The sequence below is a fragment of the Balaenoptera musculus genome, chromosome 10 (assembly GCF_009873245.2).
Source record: "Balaenoptera musculus isolate JJ_BM4_2016_0621 chromosome 10, mBalMus1.pri.v3, whole genome shotgun sequence".
Taxonomy (NCBI): domain Eukaryota; kingdom Metazoa; phylum Chordata; class Mammalia; order Artiodactyla; family Balaenopteridae; genus Balaenoptera; species Balaenoptera musculus.
The window spans coordinates 98,969,655-98,981,859 of record NC_045794.1 but is presented as its reverse complement, the minus strand read 5'-3'; the positions used below and the strand labels follow the sequence as shown (position 1 = coordinate 98,981,859).

The 12,205-nt window shown below is 45.2% G+C and overlaps 1 protein-coding gene across 1 annotated transcript in view; it reads left to right on the top strand.

The window, feature by feature from the left end:
* Nucleotides 1-12,205, top strand: part of EFCAB6 (EF-hand calcium binding domain 6) — a 256,527-nt gene that overhangs the window by 132,029 nt on the left and 112,293 nt on the right. The gene's annotated exons all lie outside the window — the stretch shown is intronic.

Here is a 12,205-nt window from a genome sequence, read left to right as displayed (position 1 = left end):
GCCGGCTGGAGGCACAGGGATGGGATTAGATGGCTGTCGAAACAGTCCAGACCTCCCCTTCCCCACACAAAATACACGAAGTCGGGGATCTGATGTTTGCGAGCATATGGGGCGTGGTGAGGAGAGATGTGGGTAACGGGTAAGGGAGAGGAAAGGTTCAAGGATGGTTCCGAGATTTCGGTTTTGGGGACGAGGGCTGATAATTAGTCACTGCTAACTCCGATGGGGGCAACTTCAGTGGGGTTAGGGTGCTAAATGGGCGGGAATCATGGAACTCTCCCAGGGCGCCTGGTCCTAGACTCTAGCCCCGAGCCGCCTGGCAGCGGTCCTGGCCCCGACGCACAACAGTCTCGAATGACCACGGCGCTCAGCGCTCTGGATTCGCAGAGTCAGTTCACAGGTTCACAGGAAATCAGGCATCAACCCGTCTGCCTCTGACTTTCCAGGGGGGAGCGGCTGCCTTCCAGAAGGGCCGTAGGTGGCGGCAAAGCTGAGACTGACACCCGCGACTCTGAGGCCAGCTTCTCACCTGCTCACCTGAGGGCACCTTTGGGTCCGTCAGCTGAGCCGAGCAGTTTCCACCTTAGGCTTCGTCGGCCGTCGATGAGCCAGGGGCTCCCCCGTTCACGTGGCTCGTTGCTGCCCCAGACCACTCTCCCAAAAGTTCGGCCAGCAGCCGCTCCGTTCTCAGCCTGGGGCAGCCGCTTTGCCAGTGGTTCAGGCCTGGAGTCCTGGAGCCCTCCCTGACTGTCCTCTTTCTCTCACACCCACATCCAGGGCATCACCCGCGCCCGTCGGCTCCCTTGAACTCGCCCCAGGATGCAGCAACTGCTTGCCAGCCCCTGCTCCCACCCACCCACCCTCTCCCGGGCTGTTGCAGCGGCCTCCTCGCTCTCTCCTGCTCCTGCCCTGCCCGCTACAGCTGAGTTGCCACCCAGCCGCCCGGGTGACCCTCCAACAAGCCAGTGAGAGCGGGCCACGCCTGCTTGGGACCCCCCCGTGGCTCCCCCCATCGCTCGCATAAAAGCCAGAGTCCTAGAAGGCCCAGCGCGACCCAGCCACCCATCACCTCTCTGACCCCAACTCTCACCGCCCCCCTTGTACGTACGCTCCAGCCACACCGGCCTCCTGCTCTGCCTCAGACACAGACCTGCTCCCGCCTTCCATCGGGCTGTCCCCTCCCCCTGGCCCAGCTCCTCAGAGGCTGGCCTGGGCGTCCCCTCACCGCCTGCCAGCCTTGGTCCAAGCCTGACGTCCCCGTGGTGAACACAGCCTGACCTCCACCCCCGTGATCTCCTTTACCCTATTTCTCTTTTCACGGTGCTGTCACCAACTGCCACCCACATTGTATTTACAGTTCTTTAGTTCATTTCTTTATTTTGCTTGTTTGCTTGTCCTCCTCCATTAAGACGTATGCTCCAAAGGTAGACATCGTTATCTCTTTTGGACAGTGATACATCCCAAGTGTCTGGCACATAGTAGGGCCCAGCAAGCGTTCGCTGAATGAACGGATGAACTTGATGAACTTGAGTAACTAGAATCCCCAGCAGAGCCCTGAATGGACTCAGGGGGCAACCTGAGGAGTGAGGGAAGCAGGTGTTTCAGAAGCCCGTTGGAATCCCTAAACGTGAAGCCGGTTCCCGTACCTGTCTGTGGCAAACCCACCCTAGCTCCCTTCTCTGCCCCGAGTGTCTCTGCATTCCAGCCGACCTGAGGGACAACCACAGGAATGGTCGTTCTGCCCTTGCTTCATGGCAGTGCCTCCCTGTTTCCTGGCTTTCCCGAGATGTGCCAGTGGTGGGGAAAGGAAACAGAAACCACTAGAGGACCGATATGCAGGGAAAAAGGTTTGTTGTCATTTCAAGAGACTAACAATCAGTTCCCTGTGAACACAGTTAGGCAAATAGTCTACTGGTTTCCCTTCTAGTGACTTGTTGGGTTTAACCTTTGGAAAGATCCTGTCGTGACGAACCGTTTAACTTGAAGGTCAATAACCGTGGGATGATTTTTTTTTTTTTTTTTGGTGCCTTTGTAGCATCTCTTGTCATCATGAGTGGAAACAAGCCCTTTGATGTACTCTTGCAGGGAGTATACATGACTAAATATCCCTTTTGAGGCAATTTGTCTCCTCTTCTGCTTCTTCAGGATCTGGGCTTTAGGGGTTCTGTGGGGCTGATGTTTGTGTAATGACCTTGATATTTCCTGTGTCCTTGGGCCTCTGGTCAGTCTCCTTCAGGCATTGATAATTTGATTTCCTCTGCCCGGGGAGAAATTCCAACGGCAGGTGCTGGTGACACATCCTCTTCTTTAGCAGGTGGCAGCCCGGCAACTCCTGCAGAAAGTCCAGCAGAGCCCCACTCACACCGGGCCACCCACAGAGCCGTGGGCCCTACTCCCTCCCACCAGCCCAGCCCCGAGACTGCTGACGGGGCAGAGAGTAGGGCGTCAGGCACAGCTGCCCCGTGGGATGATTTTAAACAGTCTACTAGGGACCCAGATTTCAACTCTATAAGCTGATAACCTCAAAGCATTGTATAAATGTAAATTTTCATTGTTAAATAAATTGTTTATAGATCAGAGTGATTCTACTACTGGTGAAGTCAGAGCTGGAAAAATCATGGACTTCTACTGTAGAAAGAAACAAGAATTTAGATTAGACATAACGCAGGGCATCCAGATGTTAAAGGTTTCCAACTTCAGTGGCAAGGAAACCTTTGAAACCAACTCCTTTAGAGAGCTTTAAGTATAAATGATGATAATAGTTCTGTAATGGTAATAACAGCAATAATAATAACCACGACGATAACGCTAACCGCCGCTGGAAGAGTGACGCTGGTGGTGGTCCTCACTACACCTAGCATTCGTTGACCCACCAATGTGCAGGCACTGGGGAAGTTGCTTTACATACTTTATAATCCTCGTAGGAGCCCCGTGAGGTGTAGATCACATTATGCTCATTTCACAGGTGAGGAGACCAAAGCTTAGGAGTTAAGACCGTGGCTCAGCGTTGTTCAGCTGGTAAGCCATTCAGGCACTTGGATTTGAATCCACGCTGGTCTGTATCAGCCTCAGACCCTTGCTGGGTGTGACACCGGCTTGGTGGGTGTAATACAGGCTAGCTGGGTATAATTGATGGCAGCTTTGAGGTTGGATCTAGCCTCAGAGTTTGGCGGGAAGGACTTTGCTTTCAATAACAATGCCCCTTCACGTCTTCCTGCCATTTTGGCTGTGGACAGGCAATGTTCTTGCCCTTCTGTTCTCCCAAATCTCTATCTCACCAATTAGTACGGCAGTGGCTGCAGAGTTTCATGCCCGGGGAATTGGGAGTGAAGCTCTAAGTCCCATATACCCGCTCGCCCAATTCTGTGTCCATGCACTTGTTCATCGTTTGAACATAGGCACCACTTAGCCGTTGGCCTGAATAGCTTGCACTCTAAATTAGAAGTGCTAATTATTTATTCTCACCAGCCATCGCCTTCCCTGTGGTGGGGGCAGGAGGTGATTGGCTGCACAGGCTCTATGAGGGAGAGCTGTAAGAATAGAATCCAGAGCCCGGCACGAGCTTCCAGGTCAGCGAGTGCACAAGTCCCTGCGTTGTCGTTGCTGAGACCCTGTTCCTGGTGTTCACCCCCATGGTCAGGAAGTTTTTGTCTGCTATACAAATGCTATTTGTTAACTAATAATTGATATTTCCCCTTTTTCTCTCTTGAGTGTAAGAGATCTCAGAGTTTCTGGTTAGTGTGGGATAACCAGGGACACCACACTGTGTTCACAGCCCTGACAGAGGAGTGGGGTTTTCATGAACTCAGTTGGGGTTTTCATGAACTCAATGTGTTTTTCATGGTTAAGTGTGCAATTTCCACTGGTGGAGGGGAAAGGAATTTCTGGAATTGTACTAGACCTGGCCTGCGTATTTTGCATCATACATTAAACCAGCGTTCACAACAACCCTGTAACACATATTCTTTCTCCCAGGAAGTCCCCCTCTCCCAGTTCACTGCTCTGACCACTGCACTGCAAAGCCTGTGACTATCACGCATTTTTTTAAAATTTATTTATTTATGGCTGTGTTGGGTCTTCATTTCTGTACGAGGGCTTTCTCTAGTTGTGGCAAGTGGGGGCCACTCTTCATCACGGTGCGCGGGCCTTTCACTGTCGTGGCCTCTCTTGTTGCGGAGCACAGGCTCCAGATGCGCAGGCTCAGTAGTTGTGGCTCACGGGCCTAGTTGCTCCGCGGCATGTGGGATCTTCCCAGACCAGGGCTCGAACCCGTGTGTCCTGCATTAGCAGGCAGATTCTCAACCACTGCGCCACCAGGGAAGCCCCTATCACGCATTTTTATTTATTTATTTATTTATTTATTTATTTATTTTTGGCTGTGTTGGGTCTTCGTCTCCGTGCGAGGGCCTTCTCCAGCTGCGGCAAGCGGGGGCCACTCCTCATTGCGGCGCGCGGGCCTCCCACCACCGCGGCCCCTCCTGCTACGGAGCACAGGCTCTAGACGTGCAGGCTCAGCAGCTGTGGCTCACGGGCCCAGTTGCTCCGCGGCATGTGGGATCTTCCCAGACCAGGGCTCGAACCCGTGTCCCCCGCATCGGCAGGCAGACTCTCAACCACTGCGCCACCAGGGAAGCCCCTACGCATTTTTAAATGTGTCAATTTATTTAAATAATGAGTCAGGAACTGGTAACGTGGCAAGAAAACAGTTTTTGAGTTTTAAGGTAATCTAGAATCTTTATATTCCTTCTCTAGATACATTCTCTTCCCCTTTCCCTGTCCTTCATTTGCTGAATTAGCAGCAAACCCCCAAAACAATGGCTTAAATTTAAAAAGTAGCGGTTTTTTTTCCTATAACAAGGAGTCCAGAGGTTGTTAGTATTGGACCAGTGCAGCAGCTCTACAGTGTCTTCAGAGACCCAGGTTGCTTCTAGCTTTTTAGTCTTCCAGTCTTATCCCCATGTATGCAAGATAGCTGCTGGAACACCAGCCATCACACACATGTTTCAGGCATAAAGAAAGGGAAAAGGGAAGGGCAAAAGTCTTGAGCCAGAGAAGTCTTTCTTTTTTAATGGGCTTTCTTGGAAGCTCCTCCCACTTACATTTTATTGTAATGTATTGTAAGCTTCCAGCTGTATTTTATTGACCAGGCCTGTGTTATATGGCCATACTGGTCTATAGGGAAGAATGGGAAATAGTATAAATACAAATATATATATATATAATTTTTTGGCTGGGCACATTACAGAAAAAGCAAGGTTCTGTTCCTGTGGGAGAAGGAGAGGATATGCATTAGGCAGGCAAGTACTACAGTCTCTGCTATCCTTCCCCTCAGTAAACATTTTGAGGGTGCCTGTTGCATACTTGGAATAGGACTAAGCCACATGGGGAACATGGATAAAGCAGAAGTTTCATTGCTTGGGACTAGTGACCCATGGGAAACATAAAATGACTAAACACCCAAGGACACATAAGTCAAGATTAGCCTAATTGAGTAATTAGACTAATTGAACTATTCCATTCATCAGGAATTTGAGGGCAGCTTTACAATTCCAGTTCCCTGTAATTGGCTGTTCCTAATGGGAAACTGTTATTCTTCATACTCAGTAAATACACTGAACATTGTTTAGCTCACTGTTATTCTTAGTCCCATTTCTGGCATCCCAGTGGAGGCCTCTGGAGACAGACACGGGCTGCAGAGCTCATCAGCTAACACAAACAGCCCCCGAGACGTGGATGAGGGAAGCAGGAGTCTGTAATGGCCCAGCCCAGCATCCCAGGTCCTTAGCAGCCTCGGCCCCTTGCTTCTGCACCTGCTTGAAGGCAAGGGCATCTCACCTTGCCTCGTAGGAGGCGAGCTTTCCTTCCTCCTTCCAGCAGACCACCTTATGCCCTTTGGGTGCTGGTCAAACTCACACATCTGGGGAACTGGCACCTTCCCCACCCTCTACCATCAGTTCCTAATCCCACGCAGTCTTACGCACCTAGGGACAGGGACCCCGATGTAAACCAAGCCCCACAAACACCCTCGAGCATCTCATAGCTGTTCCTTACAGCTTCCTAATCTTGCAGATGTTTTAAGGGGGTGACCAGTTGTGTGTTCGAGGTCCCTCACGTCTTCATTTTTGTTGGTCCAAGCTCCACACAACCATCAAAAGTCTATATTTATTTCTGCATCTTCCGGCAACAACTCTCTGACAGAGGCTAAAACTGGACTCTCTCGGCATCTGGCTGCACCCAAATTGTCTGGTTCCTCCAGGGCAGGGGCAGTTGCAGACCCTCAGTGTCAGTTGACCACACCTCTAGGGCTTCATTTTTGCCTTTGTGTTCTCATGGCATTCCTCCCAGGCGTGCCTTTGTCTCATAAGTACCATGGTGTGGGGACTTGCATCTTGCTTTTCAGAGTTTTCAGTTTAGGTCCTTAGACTGCAGCCCTGAGCAGTTCCAGAGGTCAGCACACGTCTGGAAGGGGAAACCAGTCATGCTTTAAGCCTGTCCCCTCACATCTCCAAGTTTGCCACTCCAGCACCACATAACTAGCTCTGCTGGAGTGGCCCTCTGCCGGGCCCAAGCCTATTTCTCAGTCCAAAGTCCACTCCTAGAATCATCAGCTGTTCCCAGGGAAAATGCAATTGCATAGCCTCGGTTTGCCTCTGAAGGGTCGGTCCTTCCCACCTTGGAATTTTGGTCTCTTTAAACCTCACGTCTCTCGTGGCTTTCTGATGCCTTTTTGTTATTTTTAATTGATTGAGCTTTTCTAGTTGTTTTCATTGGGAATATTTGCTTGCTGTGGATTACTACATCCTATCCAAAAGCAGAAGTTGAGGTCTGTCATTTTTGTCTTTTCAAAGTAACGACTTTACTTGTTATTTTTCTCTTGTGTATTTGTTTTATATGTCTTTATTTCTGCTGTTACCTCCATTGTTTTCCTCCTTCTACCTGATTGGGATTTAATTTGCTTTTCTTTTTCTATTTCTTGAGATAGGATGTTAGATCATTGCTTTTCAGCCTTTTTTTCTCTAATGTATGAGTTGATGGCTATCCATTGCCCTTTAGGTGCAGGCTTAGCCACATCGTACAAGTTTCAGTTTATCATATTTCCGTTGTCATTCAGTTCAAAATATTTTATAATTTCCCTTGTGATTTCTTCTTTTTTCCAATGGCTTCTTGTTTAATTTCCAAACAGTTGGGATTTTCTAGTTTACCTTTTATTATTGATTTTGAAGTTGATTCCATTGTGAAGTCTAAATGACTTCAGCTGATCCTTCGAAATATTTTGAGGCTTGGATTATGACCCAACATAGAGACAATTTTGGTAAATGTTCCAGAAGCACTTGAAAAGAATGTGTAGTCCATCATGGACCTTTAGTTTTCTAAGTATGTATATTAGGTTGATTTTATTAATTGTGTTTTTCAGAACTTCTATATTCTTATCAAAGTTTTGCCTGCTCATCCCATTAGCTGTTGAGAGAAGTGTGTTGAAGTCTATCATCTGATTGTGGATTTGTCTAGTGAGATTCATTTTAATTCTGTTGACTGTTGCCTTATTCACGTTGAAGCTAAATTATCGGGTACACATGGACTTAGAATTGCTGAAACTTCCTGTGAATTGTCTCCTTTTCATATGACATGACTTCTTGATACAGAGTAATGCTTCTTCCCTTCAAGTCTATTTTTGTCTGATAATAATATAGTTACTTCAACTTTCTTTTGATTTGTGTTAGCATAGTATATCTATTTCTATCCTTTTACTTCAGACTTTCTGGGTACTTACATTTAAAGTAAGTCTCATATGGACAGCATATAGCTGATATTTTAAAAGATAAAGTGTGACAGTCTTAGTCTTCTACTTGGAGTATTCAGTCCATTTTATATTTAATTACTGATATAGTTGATTTTATATCTATCATCTTAATTCTTTTTTACTCAGCTGTCTCATGTCCTTTCTTTTTCTGTCCTTTCTTGCCTTCTTTTAGATTATTTAACTATTTCTACCATTCTGTTTTCCCCTCTATCAGCTTATTGGTGAATACATTCCTCTGTCAGTCTTTAGAGGCTGCCCTAGAGATTGCAACATGCATCCTTGTCTTCTTGTATCTAGTTAAATATAAATTATGTTTACCACTTCTCTAGCAATGCTAGATATAAAAATACCTTAATTTCATTTACCCCTTTCTATCTTTTACATTATTTTTGTCATGCATTTAAATTCTACATCTATGCTAAATCCCACAAGACTATTTTTTTATGGTAAATAAGATGTCATATGTATCTACATATTTACCCTTGTTGTCGTTCTTTCTATCTTACATTTTTGTGTACTTGCACCTGGACTAATTTTTACTCTGCCTGAAGACTTACCCTTTGTCCTTCTTTTAATGCAAATGTACTGGCAACTAACTCTCTGAGCTTCCATAGTTTATTCAGATTTCCTTAGTTTTAACGTCACATCCTTTTTCTGTCCAGGATTCCATTCAGGATCCCACGTTGCATTTCATCATCATGTCTCCGTAGGCTCCTCCTGGCTGTGACAATTTCTCAGACTTTGCTTGCTTTTGGCGACCTTGACAGTTTTGAGGAGTACTGGTCAGATATTTTGTAGAATGTACCTCTATCGGGATTTGTCTGATATTTTTCTCATGATTAGACTGGAGCAGTGCTTTGGGGAGGAAGACCACAGAGGTAAAGTGCCCTTCTCATTACATCACATCAGGCACAGGCTGTCAACATGACTTATACTTGTTGATGTTGACCTTGATCACCTGGCTGAGGTGTGTTTGTCAGGCTTCTCCTCTATAAACATAATCTTTTTTTTTCTTCCTCTTTCTCTTTTTCCGTACTGCACTCTTTGGAAAAAAAAGTCACTATGTATAGCCCACATTTAAGGAGTGGGGAATTATTATGCTCTACCTCTTAAAGGGCAGGATATCTACATAAATTATTTGGAATTCTTCTGCAAGGGAGACTTGTCTCTTCTCTCCCATTTATTAATTTATTCAATTATTTCTTTATATCAGTATGGACTCATGCCTCATTATCCTTCAAATGTCTATATGATCCTTAATAATGTATTCGTTTTCACTCCTGATGTTGGTGATTTTTAATCTTTTCTCTTTGCTTCTTGAATAGTCTAACTAGAGATTTATCACTTTTATTGCTCTATTTATAAAATAAGCTGTGGTTTCACTGATTTTTTTATATTGTTTGTCCATGTTTTAGTTCATTGTTTTCTGCTCTTATCTTTATTATTTCTTTTTTTTAACATCTTTATTGGAGTATAATTGCTTTACAATGTTGTGTTAGTTTCTGCTTTATAACAAAGTGAATCAGCTATACATATACATATATCACCATATCTCCCCCCTCTTGTGTCTCCTTCCTACCCTCCCTATCCCACCCCTCTAGGTGGTCACAAAGCACCGAGCTGATCTCCCTGTGCTATGTGGCTGCTTCCCACTAGCTATCTATTTTACGTTTGGTAGTGGATATATGTCAGTGTTACTCTCTCACTTCGTCCCAGCTTACCCTTCCCCCTCCCCGTGTCCTCAAGTCCATTCTCTACATCTGCGTCTTTATTCCTGTCCTGCCCCTAGGTTCTTCAAAACCATTTAAAAATTTTTTTTAGATTGCATATGTATGTGTTAGCATACGGTATTTGTTTTTCTCTTTCTGACTTACTTCACTCTGTATGACGGACTCTGGGTCCATCCACCTCACTGCAAATAACTCAATTTCATTTCTTTTAATGGCTGAGTAATATTCCATTGTATATATGTGCCACATCTTCTTTATCCATTCATCTGTCAGTGGATACTTAGGTTGCTTCCATGTCCTGGCTATTGTAAATAGTGCTGCATTGAACATTGTGTTACATGACTCTTTGAATTATGGTTTTCTCAGGGTATATGCCCAGTAGTGGGATTGCTGGGTCATATGGTAGTTCTGTTTTTAGTTTTTTGTTTTTTTTTTTTTTTAATAGCTACTTTATTTATTTATTTATTTAATTTTTTGGCTGTGTTGGGTCTTCGGTTCGTGCGAGGGCTTTCTCTAGTTGCGGCAAGTGGGGGCCACTCTTCGTCGCGGTGCGCGGGCCTCCCACCATCGCAGCCTCTCTTGTTGCGGAGCACAGGCTCCAGACGCGCAGGCTCAGCAGCCGTGGCCCACGGGCCCAGCTGCTCCGCGGCACGTGGGATCCTCCCAGACCAGGGTTCGAACCCGCGTCCCCTGCATTAGCAGGCAGACTCCCAACCACTGCACCACCAGGGAAGCCCCTCCATCAGTCTTTTATTTATTTATTTTATTTATTTTTGGCTGTGTTGGGTCTTTGTTTCTGTGCGAGGGCTTTCTCTGGTTGCGGCGAGCGGGGGCCACTCTTCATCGCGGTGCGCGGGCCTTTCACTATCGCGGCCCCTCCCATTGCGGGGCACAGGCTCCAGACGCGCAGGCTCAGTAGTTGTGGCTCACGGGCCCAGCTGATCCGTGGCATGTGGGATCTTCCCAGACCAGGGCTCGAACCCGTGTCCCCTGCATTAGCAGGCAGATTCTCAACCACTGCGCCACCAGGGAAGCCCATGTTTTTAGTTTTTTAAGGAACCTCCATACTGTTCTCCATAATGGCTGTATCAATTTACATTCCCACCAGCAGTGCAAGAGGGTTCCCTTTTCTCCACACCTTCTCCAGCGTTTATTGTTTGTAGATTTTTTGATGATGGCGTTTCTGACTGGTGTGAGGTGATACCTCATTGAAGTTTTGATTTGCACTTCTCTAATGATTAGTGATGTTGAGCATCCTTTCATGTGTTTGTTGGCAATCTGTACATCTTCTTTGGAGAAATGTCTGTTTAGGTCTTCTGCCTATTTTTGGATTGTTTGGTTTTTTTTGATATTGAGCTGCATGAGCTGCTTGTAAATTTTGGAGATTAATCCTTTGTCAGTTGCTTCATTTGCAAATATTTTCTCCCATTCTGAGGGGTGTCTTTTTGTCTTGTTTATGGTTTCCTTTGCTGTACAAAAGCTTTTAAGTTTCATTAGGTCCCATTTGTTTATTTTTGTTTTTATTTCCATTTCTCTAGGAGGTGGGTCAAAAAGGATCTTGCTGTGATTTATGTGATAGAGTGTTGTGCCTATGTTTTCCTCTAAGAGTTTTATAGTGTCTGGCCTTACATTTAGGTCTTTAATCCGTTTTGAGTTTATTTTTGTGTATGGTGTTAGGGAGTGTTCTAATTTCATTCTTTTACATGTAGCTGTCCAGTTTTTCCAGCACCACTTATTGAAGAGGCTGTCTTTTCTCCATTGTATACTCTTGCCTCCTTTATCAAAATAAGATGACCATATGTGCATGGGTTTATCTCTGGGTTTTCTATACTGTTCCATTGATCTATATTTCTGTTTTTGTGCCAATACCATACTGTCTTGATTACTGTCGCTTTGTAGTAGTCTGAAGTCCAGGAGCCTGATTCCTCCAGCTCCGTTTTTCTTTCTCAAGATTGCTTTGGCTATTCAGGATCTTTTGTGTTTCCATACAAATTGTGAAATTTTTGTTCTAGTTCTGTGAAAAATGCCATTGGTAGTTTGATAGGGATTGCATTGAATCTGTAGATTACTTTGGGTAGTATAGTCATTTTCACAAAGTCCATTCTTCCAATCCAAGAACATGGCACTCCATCTGTTTGTATCATCTTTAATTTCTTTCATCAGTGTCTTATAGTTTTCTGCATACAGGTCTTTTGTCTCCTTAGGTAGGTTTATTCCTAGGTATTTTATTCTTTTTATTGCAATGGTAAATGGGAGTGTTTCCTTAATTTCTCTTTCAGATTTTTCATCATTAGTGTATAGGAATGCAAGAGATTTCTGTGCATTAATTTTGTATCCTGCTACTTTACCAAATTCATTGATTAGCTCTAGTAGTTTTCTGGTGGCATCTTTAGGATTCTCTATGTATAGTAACATGTCATCTGCAAACAGTGACAGTTTTGCTTCTTTTCCGATTTGGATTCCTTTTATTTCTTTTTCTTCTCTGATTGCTGTGGCCAAAACTTCCAAAACTATGTTGAATAATAGTGGTGAGAGTGGACAACCTTGTCTTGTTCTTGATCTTAGAGGAAATGCTTTCAGTTTTTCACCGTTGAGAATGATGTTTGCTGTGGGTTTGTTGTATATGGCCTTTATTATGTTGAGGTAGTTTCCCTCTATGCCCACTTTCTGGAGG